Below are 25,049 nucleotides of genomic sequence, written 5' to 3' on the forward strand. Positions count from 1 at the left end.
TCTAGAGAACAAATTAGTGACCTCAGTGGGGAAGCCTTTCATTTCATAACATAGACAGATACGAATACATACATGTCTGTTAAACCAGGTCTTTCTCTGACTGAAGAAGAAAATGCTATCATTTCAGCAGTTAAATGCGTGAGTGACTTCACAATGAAGGTAAAACACGCAACACTCTTCTTTGAAGGACACCAGCGATTGCTGGGTGAGGAGAGGGAAGAAGCATGGTGTTCTCAGCCAGCTCCTTCATTAGCAACGCCTCTTGGACCAGGTGTAACATGGAAGCATCTCAGGGGATAGTGGAATTGTGCTTATATTGCAAAGTATTTTTTCATGATGCCATGCTTTAATTTTGACTTCCTGACTCCCCTTCTGCTCCCGAGTGATAACTTTGGATGGGGTCCTTCTCTTCCTTTCCTCTAGAACATGGAGACTCTCCTGCCATTCACTCTGCTATATACAGACAAAGACTGTTTTTGTGTTTATGTATCATATGTATAAATGGCTAAGTGTCTTTGTACTCTATCTTAACATGGAGCAGAACTTCCCATATAACCAGGATTTCCGGTGCCTAAGTTATCTGGTGCTAAGTTACCCTAGAAAATCTCTAAATGAGTCATTCATCTCTTCGGTCTATTATCGTGAAATAACAAACTGTCCACCAACAACTGATACTGGGCATTCCTGACTCCTCGGTTTGCTAGCTTAGAGAATCTCAGATCTTTCATTCATCTCATGAAAATGAGAAAACTTTCATAATATATATATATTTGAGGATAATTTGGTTGAAATAACTTCTTTTAAAACATTGTAAAGTATGATCAATATAAAATACGATGGCAGAAAATTCTTGTGAAAAAAAGACAATATCAGTTTATTCAATATGGGGCAGGATTCAGAACCACTGTTAATCCCTCGTTGAATAGTTACATTACTACTCTTTAACAAAACTATTGTACACTGGAAAGTTTGTTAATTCAGGCCATTTTTCCAAGCCATTGAGTTGTGAACATTTTTTTCTTGGTAAAATTATCTATTTGTGGTTGCTTTATAAAAGGAATATGTCATACAAAGAGATTCACTGCATTGTAAAGTTTTAGATATTTAGTCTGAGGAAGTTTAGGGTCACTGTAGTACAGTTCAACAAAGATTTATTGAAAGCTTATTTTGTGACAAATACTGGGGAATTGGGAATAAAAAGGCAAAGTTCTGATAAAGTAATGAATAGACAAACAGATTATGTAACTATTCATATGATGTGTTATAATAAAGGCATGTTATAACAGCTAGGGGTTTGTGGGCATTTACAAGTCCTGAACATTGTTTCTAAATCCTTCATGTATTTTTTTTCAGAGCTGATTTAAACCTCAGAAGGACCCCATGAGGTGTATCCTTTTCTTGTCCCTACTTTTTAGATAAAAGAAACTGAAGGATCAAAATTAGCCCAAATCACACATCTAGTAAGTGGCAGAAATGGTACTTGAACCGAAGAGTCTTAAGTTACATCACATTCTGTAGCCACAACAGGAAATGATTGATTCTGACCAGCAGTGTGGGAGGTGGGGCTGATTTTACAAGTGAGGTGTATTTGATCCGTGCTTTGAAGAATGAGTACAATCTTACTCAATGATAAAGGGAGAAGGAGATTCCAGGCATAAACAGACCAGCATGAGCAAAGCACAGACATGTAGAGGTGCTTCATATACTCAAGGGATGGCTTGTAATCCAATAGTCATGTGATTGGAGACAGAAGAAAGAGGGAAATAGTTTCTTTAATTTCAAGTATTTTTTTATTTTTCAGGCCTAAAATGACATGATTTTTAAAGTCCATGGATCCTTTCAAGTCTATCACATTGTCTTGCTTACTTTTAAAAATTTTCTTCGTATTTATGTTTAGCAGCATCAAATCACATGCCACATACACAGCTTCCCCAAATTTTGCTATTCTGTAATGAGAAATGAATGAATGCATGTGTATAAATAGATACAGATTGGTAGTAGACATGATCAATTTTGATAAAGTATTATCTTTCTCTAGATGCATATGAGTAAGTTGAAAATACTAGCTTAGATAATGAGCAAACAGACTAACGTACAATGAAATAATTTTCATCCTGGGTAAGCCTAGCTTCTTCACTTCATTAGTTTTTAATTAAACCTCTGTCTGATTAAGTTCTCCATCACTTTTCCACAACCTTCGGCTTATAAAATTTCCTTTATTTGGTCCTTAGCAGCCTCCAGGCAGGATGAAAAGCAATATTATTTGATTATTGTCTGGTATCTTCCTTGTGCATATCATCTATTATTTTAGCTTAAAATATAACGTAAAAAAATCAGAAAAGCAATTCAATAGGATAAGAATAGCATGAAGAGACTATATAGAATGTACAGAAACAACAACCCAATTAAAAAATGGAGAAAAGATCTGAACAGAGATTTCTCCCAAGAAGATACACGGTTGACCAATAGGCATATGAAAAGATGCTCAACATCATTAGCTATCAGGGAAATGCGCATCAAAACTACAATGAGGTATCACCTCACTCTGGTCAGAATGGCTATAATCAACAAGACAGAAAACAACAAATGTTGGAGAGGGTGTGGAGAGAAGGGAACCCTCATACACTGCTGGTGGGAGTGCAAACTGGTGCAGCCACTATGGAAAGCAGTACGGAGTATCCTCAGAAAATTAAGAATAGATCTACCATATGATCCAGCTCTCCCATTGCTGGGTATTTATGCAAAGAACTTGAAAATACAAATGCATAAAGATACATGCACCCCTATGTTCATTGCAGCATTATACACAATAGCCAAGACTTGGAAGCAACCTAGGTGCCCATCAAGGGATGAATGGATAAAGAAGATGTGCTATATATACACAATGGAATACTACTTAGCCATAAGAAACGATGAAATCTGGCCATTTGTGACAACATGGATGGTCCTTGAGGGTATTACGCTGAGTGAAATAAGTCTGAGGGAGAAAGTCAAATACTGTATGATCTCACTCATAAGTAGAAGGTAAAAACAACGACAAACAAACACATAGCAATGGAGATTGGATTGGTGGTTACCATAGGGGAAGCGGGGGGGGGGGGGGGGAGGGCAAAAGGGGTGATTAGGCTCACATGTGAAGTGATGGACTATAGTTTTTGGGTGGGGAACATGATGTAATCTATACCGAATACTACATATATTACAATGTACATCTGAAAGCTGTATAATTTTATAATCCAATGTTACTGCAATTAATTTAAAAAAAAGAAAAGAGAGAGAAGATGTGATGGCCCAGGATCTAGCTGAGAGTGTGGGCCTTCCCAAAGCACACGTGCCATGACAATGGATGAGGAGCTTTCCTGAACTTCTGAACCCAATTCTGATGTTTCTTAAGCATCATCAATGGGGAATCTCAGCTTCTTCAACTTACACCTGGAAAAGACAGCAGAACGCAGTCCCACAATTAGAACTCCTGCCAGGCCCCTGCTGTGGGTAGGGCATGTTGGGGGGCCCTTCTCTGGCTCTCTTCATACTGCACCCCCCTTGCAGGACACGGGGATGTGCCCCCAAGAACCTGCTCCATTTTCCTCTTTTAGATTATGCTCCAGACCTCTGAATTCTGGCGCTAAGTCCCCAAGCTGGCTTTTATAGCTTGCCTAGGTGTCTTCCCTGCCTGTCCTCCAGAGGGTGAACTCAGCTGCTATGTGCCCACCCCTTGGCCAGAGGTTAACCAAAGGGAGGCTGCTGGACGCAGCTGCCTGGGGGTGGTGAAAATTGCAGTTGTACACTGTGTGGTCCGCTGGCCCTTCCTCATGCAGGCCCCAAGCAGATGATGAGAAGAGATTGAAGATCTAAGAGTCTGAGGCTTTTGCTTGCATCCATGCCCCAGGTGCTGCAAATGTTAGAGGTGGGCATTACCAAGACACAGTATCCAAAGCTTAATTAAAATAAAATGCCTGCGGAACATTCCTCTACCTCCCCCCACCACTGCCCCTGGCCCAGGCCCGCCACCATATTTCATTTAGAAGGTGAATTCAGTCTTTCATTCATTCACTCTGTCATTCATTTCTTATTTATGGAGCAAATATTTATTCAGAACCACTATGAACTTATGTGAGCTGGAATGGAGAGAGAATATCCAGAAATACAGGAGCACCACTGGGAAGATGGGGGATCTGGGAAACCAGAGGAAGATGGGTTTTCAGAAGGAGGGAGCGGTCAACAGGAGTATTGTCTGGAAGTCTGGGGATGGAAGACTGAAGTATGCTCAGAGGCTCCATGGGAGGAAAGTCACTGGGGCTTTCCCAAGAGAGGTTCCCGTGAAATGGCAGAGGACAAATGAAGTTGGAGGGGGTTGAAAAGTGAGTGGGGCATGAGGCTCTGGCAGGTAAAGGTTACTCTTGGGAACTGTTTTCTGTGAAGAGTTAAGGGAAGATGCTGAAGGCGCTGGGGTGGGAGGCGGGATTAAGGCGGAGGAGTTTTAAAATGGCAGAGATTTGACCTTGTTCCAAAGAAGCTGAATTTCCAGGGGCCCCAGGCACTGTGTGGTACAATGCATGGCATAGAGTACTTGCCTTAGCATGGGGCTCGAGCCTTGTACAACAAGTTTTATTTCAGTAACAAAATGTCTGGCTTCAGGTTTAGCAACAGGGCCATTTCTCGACAGCTAATCAATACGACTGTTCCACCCCCTCCTCTCCTAATTATGTAATTATCCTCAGAGCTCTTCCAAGAACCACTGGGCTAAGCCCTTTTCTCCCCACATTTTGCTGGTAGAATTCTATTCCCCAAAGACTTCTCTTGCTCCCTAAATTTTAATTTATTAACTGTTTCACCTTAAAGCAATCACCTTTGCAGTCAATTCCCCAAATAAAACATCTGCCTTTTCAATTCAGACAGCTATAAGTGAAGAAATACACCAGGGGAGCAGAATTATGTTCTCTTTTCGAAAGTAGAGATGTTTACAAAGACAGGCTTCTGACACCAGCTGCCTGGTCTGCATCACCAATGAGCTGGCACGGGGCTGCCAGAGAAGGTGAGCACCATTAGCCCCATTCCTCCTGCTCACCTGGAAGGGGCAGCAGCAGCTCCTGCTCGTTAATCCTCCATCCTGTATTAATTGACCTTTTACAGGGGCTACTTGAGACCTGCAAGCTCTGAGGTCATTAGTTCTCAAAGTGCTCTCTGTTTTTCTGTAGCATCTATTTGCATGGCATTTGTGGTTTTAACATGCTTTAAAATCATTTCTCTCCTGAGGCCTTATGGTGCTATTTTGCTTTTCTGTTAAGCCATCAGAAGGGGATGATACCGATGCTAACTTTCCTCCAAGCTTGTTCTAAGTACAGACGTCTGGGGGCAAAAGGTGGGTGAACATCTTACACCAGGCAATATTCTTCTCTCTCATAAGAAGTGTGCGTGAGGCAGACACTGAGGAAAACATGCTATGAATATACTGCTTTTTTCTCCTTTTTTCCCCCTGAATATTTGAGCCCTTTGGAGGTTTGGTTTTTATCCATCACTGGCAAACAAAGCTGGTGGAGGCCCTGGATATTAGAAGGAACAGAGTTCCCTGGGTCTTGCCTGTTTACAAACCTTGTCCGCTCACAGGAGCTCAGCAGACACCACTGCGGGGCTGTTTGAAAAGATTACCCCAGCTTTCGCAGGAAACAGTGCAGACCCAGGTCCTGGGGCTTCCCAGGCAGACTTCTTTCTGTCTGCCATGTGCATATCTATACTTCTTTTGTCAGAGAAGTGAGCAGGAGACAAAAATAAGCCTCTGAAAGTTTGTCCTCTTTTTTTTTGTGAAGGAAAAGAAAAAGATTACTATAATGACTTGCCACCTAAGCGGCCTGCACAGTAATGTGCAGGACAAAGACAGAATGAAAAATTGTGTGGAGCAGAGGTGTTTCAGGAGTGTTGGGAGAAGAGAGTTGAAAAAGAAAAATCTGTGCTAAGATTTTCTTGTAGACAAGGCTTATCTGTCCTTTCGCATTGCGTATGCTTCTTTGTAAAATCATCACAGGGCTTAGGAGGGTAGAAATCTACAGGTTCACAAGATTCTTTGCAGGGAATCGTGACATTGGTTTTGGAGCAAAATTCTACTTAACCCATTGCAGAGCAGGACTAAAAAAATGTGTGGCAATCTCATATACCAGAAGCTACGAGGAGTTTATATGGTATTGTGAAACAAAGGCGCTAGTTCCGCATGTGATGAGAAACAGGAGGGGAGAAAAGATGACTTCACGTGTTGGTTCATTCAGTAACTGATTAACAACGGGTACAGTTGAAAACCATTACTACCTCCAACGATAGACGCGCTTTATGATTGCAAATGATCAGAAGTTTCACAATTTCCTTATGTGTGCTATCCTTTCATAGTCTGTATAAAGATGGTGTTTTAAGAGGTATTTTTGAGATAGAAAAAGAGAGGTGCTGTGATCAAATAATTTGAAAGAAATGCCCTTTTCTCCCTCCATTGAATTCAGAAAACTCAACTGAGAAGTTCTGCAACTTGTGATAAATGACAGAACACCCTCAAATTTAATCTTATTTGTTATCTTTGCCTCAAATTGATTAGTCAGGGAATAGGCAATCTGTTTAGTGCTTGGGTCATAAATATTCTATATCCTTCAGCTTTCTCATCAACACAGAGAAGGCAATTTACAAATCACTACCTGAATAAACCAAGTATTTTAGACCCTAGTGATTCCTTCATAGTTTCTTCTATGGACTGAAGATTTGTGTCCCTGCCCCCAAATTTTATATGTTGTAATCTACTCCCCAGTGTGGTGGTACTTGGAGGTGGGGCCTTGGGGAGGTGGTAGAGTCATGAGGGTGGAGCCCTCATGAAATGAGATTAATGCCCTTGTAAAAGAGACTCCAGAGAGCTCCCAGTCCCTTCCTCCATGTGAGGACATAGTGGGAAGATGGCCATGTGTGGGTCTGGAAGTGGACCCCACCAAACACTGAATCTGCCAGCACCTTGATCTGAGACTTCCCAGCCTCCAGAACCGTGAGAAACAAATTTCTGTTGTTTATAAGCCACCCAGTCTATGGTAATTTTTTATAGCAACCTGAACTCAGAAAGTTTCCTTTTAAAGATAATTTTCTTCTTAAGAAGAGATTTATACTTCTGTTTTCATATTTTCTGTTTCAAAGAAGTGGCTTACAGTATTCTATTTCCGTGTTTACCCAAGATTGCTTACCTGGCCTCCTCTTCAGAGTTTAGGGGCTACTTCTTCAGGTGACAGGCTTGGAACGCAGCCCTAGCCCCTTATTTATCTTTCACCATCACTTCTGCATTAAGAAACAGGACATTCAAAGAGCCATTTAGAGGATGAGGAGTTGGTTTCTCTCTCTGAAGGAGTTTTGAGTACAAATTTAAGGCAAATTACAGGCATGAAATATAAGAATTAGTGGGTAGCTTTCTAGAAAAATCTTTGTTATTTTTCTACTTCTAATTTCCTTTTACCTCCAAGCAAGTCAGATTCCTTCTGCTTTGGTCCTTTACTCAGTCTGTCCTAGCATTCACAGCACTCAGTGACAATTGCATATTTAATTTCAACCTCTAGTAGACTCCAAGTTCCATGAAGGCAGAAGATGGCTTTGCTCCTGTTTATTATTCTCAGTGTCTGGTAATGTATCCAGCACATTTTAAAGTGCTCAATAAATAATCTGCTGAAACTCATTGAAGCAAGGACTATTTTTCATAAAATATTAGACCTGGAAGTCTTTAAAAATCTACTCATTCCGCTGTTTAAAAGCTCACATATGTTAATTTCAACATCTCTATGGTGTCTGGTTTGTTTCTATTGACTGTTCCTCCCTCCCCGACTCGAGGATCATACTTATTTGCTTCTTGGCTTGTTTGTAATTGTTGATTGTGTACTGGACACTGGAGCTTAGTCTGGATTTTGTTTTCTTCTTTTAAAGAGTGTTGAGTTTTGTTCTGGTAGGCAATTAATTTGCTGCAGATCAGCTGGATTCTTCTGGGGCTTGTGGTTAAACTTTGTTAAGGGGAATCTAGGATATCGTGCTCTAAGACCTGAGTAGCTCTACTTCTAAGAAGAGAACTTTCTGCATCTGAGTTAAGTGCCTGAAGTCTTCTTTGAGGCGTCTTCACTGTGCCTGGTCAGATCTCCTTGGTCTCCCAGTTCTGCGCCATCCCTGGGGTCTTCCCTCATTTCTCTGCTCCCTGGAAGCCATTCTCTACCAGTCTGCATGGAATATCTCCCTACACATCCACAGTTTAGACTCATGCAGACCCTTTCATTTATTATTTGGTGAAGATCTCTGCAGCTTTTTCCTTGCACAACTCCCTCCTCACTGGTTCCCTTCCCACTAATGTGGCCCCCTCAGCAGCCCTGAACTCCAACCTCTGCCTCCTCATCTCTGAGCGATCCCATGCCCAGCTTGGGCTCCCACTCCCTGGCGCCGTACTCTGGAAGAAGCCTCCAGACAGAAAGCCAGGGGACTAATGAGACACACTTCGTGCATCTCCTTCTCTCATGAATCTTTGTCTTGCGCTGCTGATGTCCAACGTCTGAAAGTTGCTCCATACAGTTGTGCCGTATGTCTTGGAGGGCTAGTCCAGAATCCATTGCATTATTATGATGGAATCAAATGTCTCAGATTCTGTTTTAAGAGTGAGTAATAACTATCTCAGAAGCCTCCACAGAGCCCACATGTGCATTTCTAGATCAGTTACTGGGATGGGGGAATAAAATTACTATTAAAATAATCTGGCCCACACTTTAAGTTGAGATCAAGGCCGGAAATCACATGTTTCCCATAGGAGAAATACGGATTACATTGATTTATTGCATAACTAAATTAGCCTGAACTGGCTGTTCCTCATGATACACACACATACACACATGCACACACACACACACACACAGGGACACACACACGGCATAAAGGGAAAAAAATTTTTCTCCACTCTATGATTTTACACATACTATTTGACAAACTTGAATACCTTTTTTATTTTCTTTCAAAACTCAAGTTAAATTATATCTGCCCAGGAGATTTCCTGATTATTCATCAAAAATATAAATGTCTCATATAATACTTTGGGCTGTAGTGGAAAGAATGTAGGATTTAGACACAGATGCCCTGGGTTTGAGCCCAGGTTCTACTTAATGTTCTTATTTATAAATGGGTAGTGTGTGTCTAACCTATTTCCTTCTTAAGGTTTAAATTATGTAAAATTATAAAAAATTCAATTTGCATAGTATTAATACACTAGAATGAAAATTACTCTGTAAATATTAAAACTTCTTTTTCTTGTGTAAATACTGTGAATATCTAACTATAATTCAAGCTCCTTCAAGAAAAGCTTCAATTTCTAGTTTTTTTTTCTTCCTGGAGATACCAGAGTGTCTAGTAGTTTAGAGTACGTAGCCAACAAATGCAATGAACTTACTCACTGAAAATGTCAAAATTTCTGGTGAACAGATCCTTCTTAGTATTCCAGCATCACCATTCCTGTGTTAGTCATGGGACGACTGGAGCACAGGAGCACAGAAAAATTAAATACTTTTTTTTGAAGTGAGACTTGCCTCTTGGATTTTGTTATAATGTTACACAGCCTCTAAAAGATGAAATTTGGCAAATAATGGGTTTTTCTAACTGAAGAATATATAACATTTTCATATCAACAGCTTTATGCTGTGTATATTTGTGTGTGTGTGTGTGTGTATGTATGTATCTGTATGATGAGGAACAGCCAATCCAGGCTAGAAGAGAGAATCGACATTGAGAAACTGACTTGATTTTGTACTTGACTTCCCACCGTTTATTGCGTATTTCACCCACTCAATCCAGCCAACTTACTTCCATATTTTGGACCCCACCCTCACCAGCAATGTGTTTGTTTTCCCCTGTGGGTCTCAATTATTTTAAGGCAAACATTATTACCAAGTGAGACAAAAGTTTTCCAGTAACCTAACTGTAAGTGGCATATCATATATTCTTTTAAGTGATCTTAATAATTTTAATAAAATATGAACACATTTTTAAATTTTCTTGCAAATGTCATTGTAAACAAAGTTAATAATTTTGCCCCTTTCAGATGCATATTTAATGAGAACCAGACTTGATCTTTTTGAGTCTGTTGGGTCCAATGAGGGTGGATTGGCTCAGGCACTGGCCAAATACTCCACCTTCGTATATCTCCTGCGTCTGGGTGGACCTCACTGATGTCCTGCTTGTCTGACTCAAAGCGTGGCTTAAAGACAGTCACAGCAGGGCTCTGTGTGTGGTGGGCCTCAGGGCTGTGTGTCCTAGTAGCTCAGATCCTAACAGTAGCTGCCCTCAGACCAGCCTGCCCTAAGTCCGGCCCCTTTCCCAAGATGCCTCACAGTCTGGGTGGGGAGCAACCAGACCTAGGAGGGATGTAAGATCCCCAAGCCTGGCCCTGCTAACCCTGTAGGTCAATCCCACCTCACCCTGCACAGCCTACTCTCAGTACCTCCCACCCCCATATAACACAGCACAAGGCTGTGGGAACCTGGGTCACTGAAACTCCCAGCCCCTCACGCACCATCATGCTGTGTGGCATACGAGGGAGGTTATTTGATCCAACCTGCAGATAGGCTGCCTGTCTGCCAGGTCCCATTTGAACCCTCCATGGCTCTGTGACCTTGACCTAAGCCCTGGGCTCCTCATTTATAACACGCATAGCATATTAATTCCACTTCAGAGGGCTCCTCTAAGATTTGAGGAATCCATGCTTAATATAGTGCCTGGCACACTCAGTATATTGAATAAATCATTTCCTCTCCAAGATCCACGTCATTTTATTTCTCCACAGTCCAGCTTGGTGTGTTCTTCATATAAAAATTACTGCTTCCCCATCACAGGGTGAAGTGAGCATAGGAAAACCAAGCCCAGCTGACTTTTGGGGAACAGAAAAACATCATTCTGAAGAGTGGTACCACATCCAAGTGTTTATAGATATGAGCATAGACATGGATGAGAAATGGACACGATATTAACTTCACTTCAGCGAGGCCTGGACTGCACCTTGTCAACTGCAGGTTTTTGGACATCAGTGGCATAAAAAGTGAGTGCCCTTATCATGTTAGTTATTTTATTTGGACAGAGAAGATTTTGCCTTTTTGGATATATTGTCCAGAAATTTCTATTTGCTCACTGTGCGAAGTATCTAATCTTGAAACAATTTTTTCAGAAATGAACTTGGGTTTGAGTTATTCACAATTGTCCTCTCCCTAATTCACTTTGTGCCCAAAGGCACAGAATTGGAGGCAGGCAGATGCTGGATAGAAGGAGAAGTTTGCACAATGAGCGATGTCTGCTTCTACATAAAGTTTTAATACCAAATTGGCTCTTATCGATGCATGTGGTGGTGTTCTTTATACCTTCCTCACCTCCTGGTAAAATTATTTCACTACCCTGGCCTTCAGTTTCCTTGGCTCAAAATGGAGTTAATAATGTCATGGTAGACACAATAATCCTCCCTAAAAAGGTGTCCACATGCTAATCTCCAGAACCTGTGAATGTGTTACCATGATGTAGTTAAATTAAGGATCTTGAGATGGGGATATTATCCTGAATTATCTGGGTGGGTCCATTGTAACCACAAGGGTCTTACAAGGAAAGAGGGAAGCAGAAGAGTCAGACTTAGAGAAGAAGGTGTGATGATGGAGGTCAGAGTGATGCAAGGAAGACGCCAGGAGCCAACGAATGCAGGCAGCCAATAGAAGATAGAAAAAACAAGGAAACGGATTCTCCTTCCGAGCCTCCAGAAAAGAATGTAGCCCTGTTGACACTTTGAGTTTAGGACTCCTGACTTCTATAGATGCAGGAGAATAAATTTGTGTTGTTTTAAGCCACTGAGTCTGTGATAATTTTTTGCAGCAGCCATAGGAAATTAACACAAATGCCCACCTTGAAGTTTGTGGAGATTAGAGATGGCGTGTGTTATGCATCTGGAAGATGATCAGTAAAGAGCATCGTCATATTTGCTGTGCACTTCTGAGCCTGATAGTAGAGATCTCTGGCCTGAAAGTGACAGCCATGTCTACAAAAGTCATAATAGCATTAAAGCAAATAGAATGTTATAGTTTATAAAGCTACTTAATAGGCGTTATTAAATTTAAACCTCATAAGAAATCAGTACAAGTTAGGATTATAAAAATGGAATTTAAAATTCTAAATAAAACATTAAAAAATTCCCTAATTTGCACATGAAGGAACCATGGTTTCCAGAGATTTTAACTTTCTCCCACAGTCATAAAGGGAATAAGTTCTGAAATCTGAAATTGCATCCCATTATTCTGAGTTCAGGAAATTTTATCTGTTATATTTGGTTGAAATCTTCATATTTTCTGCTGTTGCTCCTTGTGATGAAGCCTGGTCTGTAGCTTCCTTTTCATTTGCACCCCTCTCTCTCTCTCTCTTTTTTTATAGTGAAGCTGGAAATTCAAAGAAAAAGACCGCAGTCCCCATTTCCCTTTCGTCCCTCTACTCCACCCCTAAGTCCTAACAAAAGAAATTCCCTTTGCACTTAAAAATTTTTTTTTCTTGGTTTTTTGGGGTTTTGGAGAAATCTTTCTAAAAATTGAGAGCAGCCTTCCTTCTTAATATTATCCCTTTGTGATTAAGTATCACGTAATGGCAGAACACAAAATAGACAATGTTAGAGAATTCTGACATCTGCGCTGTCGCTTCCTTGCTACAGCCATTGGTGAAACAGTTCACTCAAGCTCACTCTGCTTCAGGCTCCCCCTCTGAAAATCCAATGGCATTGCTATATTACTCTGAAATGTTATTTTCAGAATAACAGCTTCAAATGCTTAGAAAGCTTTTAAAACATTCTGCGTCCATTTAAATGCATGTTTCAAACCAGGCTTCCAAATGTCCAGTGATTCAAAAACACCTTTAGGTAATATCCTCAAAGTAAATTCCAGCCATTGATTGACAGAAATGAACTCCTAGGGTGTTGAAATATACATCTACCCTTTATTGCCGCATCCACTTAAGCACTTTACAATGTGGAGTCAAATCTGTGAGAACAGCCCTTTGGACATGTTCCTCTTGTCGGATTCAGGAGGTATTCATTTCTGGCTGCCAAGGGTGTAGTTTGCTTCTCTTTAGGGTGCTCAGTTTGAACTGACATCTGTTACAGATACTGCCTGACTAACGAAGCCTTTTTATTTTCTTAAAGCACGATGTGACCCAGGGCAGCCTCGGGATGAAAAAAAAAGAAAGAAAACAAGAAAGACCAAGATTTCATACCAAAATAAATTTTTTAAGGGAGGCACGAAGCATTATTTTTATTAGAGTTTAGGAAAGCGAAGCACAGATGCTGTGTTCTGTTAACGCTTCAGTCGGGTTTTCCGCAGGTGCCGCCTCATGTAGCGGCGTCTGGAGCCTTGGCCGTGACTTACACGCCCTGTCCTCTTTACCAGGGAAGCTCAGAGTCTTGAGATCTTTCATGAATTTCCCCTGAGGGAGAAAGCGACTAGTTATGCAGAATAAATTAAACAGCCTGGGAAATAAAAAAAATTCTGTCCCCATTGTGAAGATTCTATTTAGTGAGGCAAATTTGATTTCAGAAGATACATAGAGGTGAGAAGTCGGAGGTTAACGCTCCTCCGAGTAAGACTCCTTCAACACTCCAAAGGGCTTAATTACTGACTGGGATGGTAGAAACAATAGGAAAAGAGCTGCTATCTAATGCCTTAGCTCCTGAACTCTATGTTTTAGAGTCATTTCAAATATTTAGGGTCCTGGTAGACCACATCATCCCAGATAGAAAAGATTAGCAAGTATCTGGAGACAAAAAAGTCAATCGTAAGAGTTCTCATTGGCAGTGGCAAGCACTATTCTGTTCTTTTAATTATATCACGTGTGTTCCCATTTCATCCTCCCAAATGACACTTTGAGGGGATGGGCTAACCCCTGTTGTCAAGATTAGGAAACTGAGGACTATGCTCTTTAAGGAGCTTGCCTGAGATCACCAGAGCAATAAATGGAAGAGGCTTGAAACTATTTGAACTCTGAATCTTTTGCCCTACCTGCTACAAAATAATATCATCACCATAAAACACTGAAAAAGAAAAGATCTCTTTATGGCCTCTTGCAGTATTTCTCTACTATACAGAGAAGTGCAATAAAATGTCAGTTTTATCCTTTTTTACTGACTGCATTTTCCTTACTGACATACACAGGTCAGGTGGAACTGAAAAATACATTAAGATATAATGACATCATCCAGCCGCTGACACAGGATTCCTTTGATATTGGAGATGATTTCCGAGATGTCTATTTAAATCCCCGAATGTGGGGACTTGGCCTTGTTCACGTTGCATTCTTGACTTAATCATAAACCAACAGGAAAGTCATAGGTTCTTTCCAAACTGTAGGCGGGATAGCAATTCACTTGACCGTCTATAAATGCTGGATATACAATATTCAACTTTTCAATGAAATACCAACTTGGAATGAATGCTAATTTGAGGGAAAAAATCCTAGAATATATATTTTTAAGTGTGGCAACATTTATAATTCAAATTCAGAGTGTTCTCTCTCAGCAACTTGAGCTCCTTGGTGGGCACCAGTGGAGAGAATAGACTCAAGTGGTCACCCAATCAGCCTTTGCTTACAAAGCTCAAGGAGGCAAAGAATGATAAAGAGTGATGCAAAGAACCTTGTCTGGAAGTTTCTCAGAGGTCAACACTGGGACAGCATGGATTCTGGGGAGAAACTATGGCAACAAACTCAAAACCCAGAATGCAGCCACAGGATGAGCTAACCCATTTTGGGTAAGGGTACAGATTCTGGAAAAGTGAAAGGAACTAGAAAGTGAAGCTTCCGTCACGTGACAAAGAATCGCTGGTGTCTTTGATCTTTCAGTCCTCCCTACATATCGATAGTGCTTGCTCTCAGTTCCCGTGCTTTGCATGCAGGGAACCCAAAACATAAGGTTACAGCGGTGCTAGGGAGAGAGTGAGGACACATACTGCCTCCAGTCTCACTTTGCTAGTGGAGATCAACACGCAAAATGACCAACTGGAATGTGACTGTATTACCATTGTTAACAGAGGCAGTAAGAGAGTTATGTCCAGAATAAGAACAACGTCCTCTGATGGTTGAGTTAAAAATGGTTCATTAACAAGGTAACCTTTGACTTGAGGTTTGAGAAAGAATATTATTTTGACATAAGAAGACAGAGAAAAGAAAGTAAAGGTCATTTCAGAGAGAAAGTAGAGAATGTGAAAATATTAGGGTGGCGACTGGGAACAGCATGTTCATCCCTTTCGAGAATCTGATTTTAAAAATAGAAACATCTCTCCCCCAAAATGCACATATCTGCATCCAAGCCCAAGTTTAATGTATAATTTCCGGGGCATTGTGGTCTTGTCTTAAATTAGATTGCCCACATCTATCAGGATAACCTCTGCATGCTAAATTAGCCCTTCAGACTCTAGCACTGCCCACCATCAGAAGTGGACACAATTATTTTACTTTTTAAATCATCATTTCATGATTTAAATCCAATGCATTTACATTTACTGCACAGTGGTCTTAGAGAGAATGCCTCCCAGATAGAGATCATTTTTCAAATTCTGTGCAATGTTTCTTTTCATGAGATAATTTTATGGGTTTTTTTTTTTATTCCTCTCTGTTCACTTTGGGGATAATTGTTTGCATTTGTAATATGTGCAAGCACGACATCTGCCTCCAAGTGAGTTCCTGTGTTCACTATTCAATGAAGCAATGAAGCATTTGAAATGCAAGAACGTTTCTCAAAATGTTGTTGCTAGTTAATAATTCTTCATGCTCAGAATGTTGCATCTCTTGCACACCAAGTCTATTAATCTTAAAAATAACACAAGTTACATGGTTCTTATTATGTGCACTTAAAAATACAACAGCATTCAAAGAAATTATTTTATTAAAATATTTTATTTATTGTATTAAAAACTTAGACTGCCTGTCTCTGGGCCAAAGATAATATTCTGAAAAATCAATAAAATAACATTATCAATCAAGTAGAAAAATGAAGTTGGCCCATAAACATGTGAAAAGATATTCAACCTCACAACTTATCTAAGAAAGTAAAATATATAAAAAAGGAAATGTCATTTCTTTACTTCAATTCCAAACATGAAAGATGAAGGGTAATATATAGCATTTGTAGGGAGGATACAACAAAGAGTATAAATTGGTATAAGTTTTCTGAAGGGCAATTTGGCAAATTATGCCAAAATTTTAAGAAAAAAATCATACTATTGGCTTAGCAATTCCTCTTCTTAAACTTTATCCTCAGGAAGTAAAATACATTTATAAATATGTTTTTACAAAAATGTTCACTGTTAAAAAGTTTAACATATTGAAAAACTGGAAACTAAATTTCCTACAATATTGGATTGATTTACTGTATATATTACATGAGTGCATACAGTAAGAGATCCTATAATCATTAAATATATATATATAAATAGATATTGACTGTCATAGAAAGGAGTTTACAAAGTTAGGTAGGGAAAAGTTAATTGTCAATTGAAAAACAGTTGCTACAAAAGTTATGAATATGATCTGTTTGAAAAATTATGTTTAGATATTTTACAGGGAAAAGTTTGGAAGTATATACAGTAGAACGTCAATAATTGTTATCTCTGGGTAATGAGATTTTAGGTAACTTTCTTCTCTTTGATTCTCTGCATTTTCTCAGCTTTTTCTATTAATGTGTTATTTCTATAATGAAAAATATGGAAGTATATAGCATGTCAACAAAAAGAAAAGCATAGTTCATTTAATATTTTATTACATAACCTGGATATAGATAGAATTTGACCGTGACTGTTTTTAAGTTCTTTTTTCTTCATTCTTCACTCAAAATTCCCTTTCCCTCCACTGGATGTAAGGGAAACACTATGCTAGATTAAGCAAACTAAATGAGCAGATGTGGAGGAAAGTCTATAATAAATTCCATGTGCGGAAGCTATGGAGCAAATCTACAATGGTGTATTGGCCAATTCAAGACTCAATTAACAGAAAATTTGCAATCTGGTCAAAATAAATGTTCAAATAAAGTGGTAATATGTCTTACACTGCCTCATAACTAAAAATGAAATTTCATAAAACAGATGAATAGAAGGGATATTTTACAATTTCAACTTTTCGTTCAACTCTCAGTGGGGCCAGAGAATAATTTTAAAGACAGCACACAGATAATATTTCATTTATGAATTGAATCATGCCCTCAACTCTGCTGTGAAAGGAAGCAGTGCCTCTGTGGCCCTGGGTCTAGTGAGCCATGGAAATCAGGCTTCAATTCACTCACCTATGGTTTGTCACTCACCCAGCATGACCTGAGTGCCTTTGATATGCACAGCGCTGTTTTAGACCCTGAGGAAGATTAAAGTCATGGTCACAGTCACTGTCATCAAGGAATTTTGCAACAATTTGGAACTAAGACTTGCACAGGAATCAGTTCAGTAGCAAGGAAGAGGGGTGTGTTCTCACGCGTCTAGACCACTGGTGCAGACACTTAGCAGACGGTTAAGGAAGCACGTGGGGAGAAGGAGCTCTTCTGAACTGGGACTCAAAAGATGATCATCCTGGCTTTTGAGATATAGGATGGAGAAAGAAAGGCTGTCCAAAAAGAGGCACGTGGTCATGTGAGGAGTGTAACATTTTCCATTTAAATTATTTCTTAGTTTAGTTTTGTGGGAATGCAAATTTAATGCAGACAAAGCTGAATCTTTTCTTGGACTGTTGAACTGAAAGGCAGGGGAAAGGTATTCAGGGAAAAAGGAATGTAAATGGTTGACTATAAGATGGAGTATGTACTGTGTTATTTTTTATTTATTCATTAAAAATAGTCATTGAATGGCTGCCTTGTCCCAGGAAGTGCCCGATGCACTGGCCCTACGATGGGAAACAGAACATAGTCCTCCGCTCCTATAAAACTATTAGGAATGTGATTATGATAAAACTTTTTGTGATCACATTCATCCTTCTCTCTGTATACATAAAAATGCTGCTTGTTATTAGCACACGGGTCCACTAAAATAGAGTAAAAAATAAAAATTGTAATTTATATCATAGTCTTTACAATGAGTCCATTATAGAAACAATCAATACTACTATGGATTCTTCACATGTATCTTTTAGCTACATACTGTGGTGTGATGGCTTTCGACTTTTTCTTAACAGGACCCACAGTAAGAAATATGTTTGTATCAAGTCTCAATATGCACACACAAATCACATGCGAAACAATTTCACGAGAGTAAAAAACGAAGTGGAATTATAAAGTGTGGGGAAAAGACGGACTGTGTAATAAATGGTATTGGGACAACTCATTGTGCATATGGAAAAGAATAAATTTGTTCTTACTTCACATTCTACAAAGACACCAACTGTTAAGATTAGAAACCTAATTGCAAAACAAAAACTTCAGCATTCTAAGTTAGAGGAAATAGAGGAAAATATATGAGCTTACCTTGAGCTATGGAAGATGTCTTAACACGTGAAAACATACACCCTAAAAAGCAAAGGTAAACAATTTGGCAGCATTAAAATTAAAAACAAACAAACTTTTGCATATCAAATGATAAAATGAAAAAAGAAAAGACAAATACTTCCAGCAAGAGTTAAAATGCAGAACGTATAAAGATTTCTTCAAACTAAAAATAAAAACACATTTCAATAGAGAAATGGGGAAAGAAGATGACCAGGTGATTCACATAAAAAAATACTAAAATCCAATAAATACGTAAAAAGATGCTCAACTTCACTAGCCATTACTGGACAAATGCTGTGAGATGCCGTTCCATAACTGTCAATTTGCTAAAGCTAGTTTGACAGAACATACAGATATTGATTAGAATGTGGCCTGTGTGGGCACTCATACATGGTCGTTGGAGATATAAATTGTACAACCGATTTTTGGAGCAATTAGGGAAAATATAATCCTAGAGATGTTCTTGCATACATATGTAACTAGACCTATACAAAAATGTTTTTTGCATCATTTGTAAAGTGTAAAAGCAATTTGTGGGAAACAACCTAAACGTCTATCAAAGGAGAATGAATAATTACATCATGGCATATCAAGCAAAGAAATACTATGTAGAAGTCAAAATGAATGAACCAGAGGTACCTGCCTCATTGTAGATAAATCTCACAAGATAGTTCTAGGTGATAAAAGCAGATTATATAAGAATATGTAAAGAATAACATATGCACATTTAAAATATGCACTATTGTACTATATTTATGTGAACACCAACATTTATTGCATCTTAATGATAAACCCAAATTTAGGATAGTGGTTACTGTTTGTGTTGGAGGACCCCAAGACCATCCTTGGACTTGATGGTTTGAAAGAAAGACTCAGATCTCAGAAAAGCTTTTATACTCATGGTTATGGCTTATTACAGTGAAAGGATACTGCTTAAAATTGGCAAAGGGGCAAGGTGCATGAGGAGAAGTCGAGGTGCAAGCTTCCATGTGTCCAGGACACCAATGAGTCCTATGAATGCTGTTAATTTTCCCGGCAAGGATGGGTGACAAAACGTGTGAAGCCTTGCCAGTCAGGGGAGTTCCCCTGAGCCATGAGAGCTGCCTGAGCGCCTGCATGACCAACCTCAGCTGCTCAGACTCCAGCCCCAGAACACAAACAGGCGCTATCTGATCGAAGTAGTGCCACCTGACTGAAGCCCTCAGGAAGACAAAAGCACTTTTATCAGGTAGACTATTCCGAGGGCTCAGAGCTCATCTCCCCGGAGCCAGATAAGGACCAGTCCTGAAGACAGGCCTTTCTTGGGAACGTGCAGGGTTTGAGCAACCCACTTCTGCTGAGTTAACCTTTTCGTGTACACCTCTGGAAAGGTAGGAAGGCGGCTGGGACCAGTAAAAAGTACACAGAGGGCTTCACTGTGAAATTTAATTTATTTCTTAAGCTGGTAGTGGTGGGTATATGAGTGTCAATTATATAATTCTCTAGACCTTTTTATGCCTAATTGCATAAAAGTACAAAAAGAAAGTCAGTGTCATAGGGGAATATCACTTTATCCAGATTTGTCTAAAAATAGTTAAATAAATGCTATTAGAATCATAAACAATGTGTTTTTACAAATGATAAAAAAGCTTATAAAATGTGTTTAATGTCAATGTTTAATGGTAGTACTCCACCCTATCAAAGAATAGATCACGTTAATTAAGATAATGTCAGAACTTTTCTCTTGATGTGCACTCTGTTTTGTTTTTACAGATACGGAATAATAGCGTTATTTCAACCTTGGGGTGGCAATCTATGACTGTCCATTTCCCATGATGTTACACAAATCCAAATTATTACACATTCTGTAAATATGTCATAATCTTTTTGTCCTTTGTGTCCTTTGCTTTCTGCTTTCTTCCCTCAATGATCCCCCTTTAGTCTATGCTATGACCCCTCCTGCTCGTACTTTAAGAATCAGCAAAAACACAATGTCTCTGTGAGGAGTTCCACTACCACTGCAACACTAATAACCACTAGTGTTACCGAGTCCCAGGGGGCATCCTAAGTGCTTCACGAGCACTAAATACTTGAACCCTCACAACACCTAATGAGGTAGGTGTTGTCATTCCCATTTGGTCAAGGAAGAGAGGTAAGGAAACCTAGCCAAGTTCACACAACTTGTAAATGGAGGATGGGGAATGGGACCAGGCTGCATTATTGCGAAGTGGGCCTAACCACAAAGCCGTGCTGTGGTCCATTGGAGGCACTCCTCTTCTCCAGCATTGTTATGCTTCTGTTTTGCCTTGGATGTAACTTTATTGTTGCATTTGTGGACCTAAGAGTTATACCCCAGTGAAGTGCCCAGTATATAATAGGATTTAAAGGCATTGATTTAATGCGTTAGATATGAGACTACAGAATGTAGATTTCACTGGGCCATCTAATTTGTTTTAAAAACTACTGTGTACTGAAAGTTTCAATATAGAAACACTGTCGTGTGTGTTAAATACCTTTGTTTTATGTGTACTTTAATAAGAGCACCAAATGATTAAGTCAAAATGTATAAGTTACTTCTGTGTATTTATTTGAGTATTCACCAGATCATTTTCATGGAAATATATTAGCATTTCAATGTGGAAGTTGTAGCAGTGACTTAAAAATCCAGAATTGTGTTTTTGTTACATTTTTCTTGACCAAATAAATTAATATTTGATAATAATATTTTGAAGTTTATAATCATCTAGAATACATATTAAGCACTCACATACTTCTATTTATTTCTGTTCATTTTACAAACACATACATATGAACACACATATACGTGGTAGTGTGGGTAGTGTTTTTTTTCCATTAGCAAAGCCATTTTCACATTCTCTAAGAAAGGACCATTCTATAGATCACTGGAGAAAGAAAACATATTACTTTTACCTAGTTATTTCCCCTGTTAAATTATTGAGTTATATTGATGGTAAGAGGAAGATGTATCAGGGATACTGTCCAAGGGAGACCTAGTTACCTTTTAACTTATCACCTTTTAAGAGGGTTGCCAAAAAGGATGCTGGCTTTTGACAAAATAGCCTTCTTCCTTATTTCTTAAACTCAATCTCTACAAAAATTTATCACCTCAATTTTTTGCTTATTTTTCTTTTACTTTAAGCATTTTACCTGCTTATATCTTTCGATTTGGGGTTTATTTGACTTCCACGGCCAAGAAAATGAACTTTTCTTACGTTAAGTCTTGGTGATGGCATTCCAACTTAACAAATCCATTTCCAGGCAGATCAGGAGGGGCACCTGAATCACAACGATAAACATTTGAACCTGAACCACTGACTCTTATTTTTCTTGCTTTGAGATTCAACACTGTTACCGAAAATGAAAACCCAAGACCTTGGAATTAAAATTAGTATGAGAAGGAATTCCTTGTAATAAAAGTGTCCTTGTAGTTAAGTACATTGGGTTAGTCCAGTACTGTTCCAAAAGAAGTCTTGCTTTGCATTCTAGAAATGCCCCCTCCCCCCCAAAAATCCCAGAAAGGAAGCAAACATCATCTTCTGTCAGCCCACCCTAAATGAGAGAAAGCAAGCAAGCTGAAAATTGGAAGAAGAGTTGATTTCACTACATGTTTATGTTAATAGGGTATTTGACTTTTGAATGCTTCATAAACCTTGTTATGCTCTGTGCTATTTGAGGGAGTAAAACAGCTGGAACACTGCCAGAAGCCTTAATTGGAATCATCTTAGCAGGGGCTGACAAGGTTTCCTAGTGTTTAGTTTCAAACTTATTATAAAAATGCAAAATTATGTGCCATTTATTTTCTATTCCTCTTTGGTGTATGCCCATAAAGGTAAGACTTAGCTGCATTAGGAAATAAACTCATTTTTCCCTGGTCTGCCCCGGGCTAGTGCTCTGAATCCAGCAGCATGGGTATTGCCTCTTCTAATTAGCTATGGCCTCACTTCTGATGCAACAGAGAATGTCATGGAAATCCTTCCCCCATGCATTTTGATTATTGGCTAAATGATCGCTCAAATGGCCAACCGATGGCCGAGTTACTGAGCTGTGTGGTCAATCTGTCAACAATGTGGTGAGCAAGGCCACAGAAATATGGTCAAAAATGGCTCTGGGGGGCTCTTAGTTTTCTCCTACCAAAGGATCACATTTACTTCTGGTCAAATATCACAAGCAGGCTCTCAGTTTTGTTTCAAGCCATGAGAAATAGATGAGTTTTATGGTTTCTGCCAAATTTTAGGGAAGTAAGTGCTTTTCATTTTGTTTTTCAGTTGGGCTTTACCACTTCAACTGGCTCTAGTGTTTCAACCTGTCTATCTTGCTTATTATGCTGTTGCCTGAAGTTGAAAATGAGAAGTCAGTTCCTTAAAAAAATATTAAGCACCTACTCTGTGCCAGGCAATGTGTTGGGTGCTAATGACACCAACATGACATAGTTCCTCTCTTGAGATTATTACAATCTGTTTGAGAGGAAACAGAAATTTGAACAAATAATTTAAAATTAGCGGTGAGTTGGGGCTGGCTCCGTGGCCAAGTGGTTAAGTTCGCGCGCTCCGCTGCAGGCGGCCCAGTGTTTCGTTAGTTCGAATCCTGGGCGCGGACATGGCACTGCTCATCAGACCACGCTGAGGCAGCGTCCCACATGCCACAACTAGAAGAACCCACAACAAAGAATACACAACTATGTACCGGGGGGCTTTGGGGAGAAAAAGGAAAAAATAAAATCTTTAAAAAAAAAAAATTACTGGTGAGTGAATTCTGATTCAAAATGTTGTCTGGTTAGCTGACCCAGGGGCAGCCTACCCCACCTTTTTACTAAACTATCTGTAAGGACACAGAAAAGTATAATAACTCAACCTAGGTATTTTCTGGTTCCACATGTAAGGATCCTGGAAGTCACAACTGCATCCTAACAAGTGAAAAGCTGAGAAGACTGAAAAATCAACAACTTCTTTTAGATCCATAAAAGAGAGGGGAGGACTTGGGGTAAAACCGTGCCCCCAAGACTGGAGAGACAGGCAGGTGAGTATGGGGAGTCATGGCTTAATGGAGGGGAGACTCCCAGAAGAAACCACCATGGAAACCAGTGCCTGGGTAGCAAAATCCCAATGTAATAGATGAGTTGCTGGAGGCTTAGTGTGGACAAGTGTGAGAATAAAGAATCCAGGGGCCCCCACAATACTGTGAGATTCACCTCCAGGAACTTGACCAGGTTCCCACAGTAAATATTGGAGAAAAATCCGCTGTTGCTTCCAGAAGAGGAAGGGGAAAAGGAATTTTGAAATACACCAGAGCACTCTGTTCTTTTCAACAAGACCTGCCCTCAAGGAAAATTAGTTAACCAGAGCCTGACCTATTGGGGTATTAGTAATAGTCTAACTCACCTGGGGAAGGGAAATACCCAACTCCAGCAGGCAATAACCATCTTGTACCCACTAAGGGGGGGAGAAAAATAACCCTGAGAAACTCTTGTGAAGTTTTCAGTCCAGAGGGACAGGCTGCCTGAAAGTCTGAGACCTACTCATAGAACCATAGAACACTTCCTCTCCCCCAATGCTTCACCACAACATGACTCAAGGACTTTTACCCAATACGTGCATCATATCCAGCTATCAAGAAAAAACACAAGGCGACCAAAAGCAAAAAGCAAAATTTGAAAAGACGGAGCAAACCTCAGAACCAGACCTGACAGGGATGTTGGAATTATCAGACTGAGAATTTAAAACAGCCCTGATTAATATGCTATGGGCTCTAGTGTATAAAACAGCATGCAAGAACAGATGGGCAATGTAAGGAAAGAGGTGGGGATCCTAAGAAAGAACCAAAAAGAAATGGTAGAGATCAACAACACTCTAACAGAAATGAAGAATGCCTTTGATGGGCTTATTAGTAGACTGGACATGGGTTGATCACACTCCACTCAGGCTTTTGCTCCACCAGTCCACAGTACACTGCTGTCTTCAAGGGAACAAGTGACTTCCACACTGATAAATCTAAATGAATATTCTTGGTTTTCATCTTACCTGATGCATCAGCAATAATTTATACAATATTCATTCCTTCTTTCCTGATACACGTTCTTATTTTGGCATTCGGGACACTGAGCTCTCTTCCTACCCCAACATCACGCTTCGCATCCTTCTTTTCTTGTTTCTACAACCTTTTCCTGTCTCCTGGTGTTGGTATGCCCTAGGATCCTTGGTCCTCTTCTCTCCACTATCTACATTTATTATCCCTAACTTCATCCAGTTTTGTGGTTTAAGATACCGTCTCTATTTGGACAAGTCTCCAAAGTTTATACCCCAACCAAGCATCTTACTGAACTCCAGTCTCATGTATTCAATTCAATTGAACTCCATTCAAAAGGAAGAAATGGAGCAGCTGTGTTTCACAGTTATTCAAAAAGACTCAGGCTGATAGAAGCTCCACCATCTGCAAATGAGGAGGCCAGAGGGTCATGCACCACATCTTATACTTCAGTCCACAAGTGACATGCATCCTATGAACAATCATATGGTCCCACCACATGACTGCAAGGAGGTTGGGGATGTGG

The sequence above is a fragment of the Equus caballus genome, chromosome 8 (genome assembly GCF_041296265.1).
Source record: "Equus caballus isolate H_3958 breed thoroughbred chromosome 8, TB-T2T, whole genome shotgun sequence".
NCBI lineage: Eukaryota > Metazoa > Chordata > Mammalia > Perissodactyla > Equidae > Equus > Equus caballus.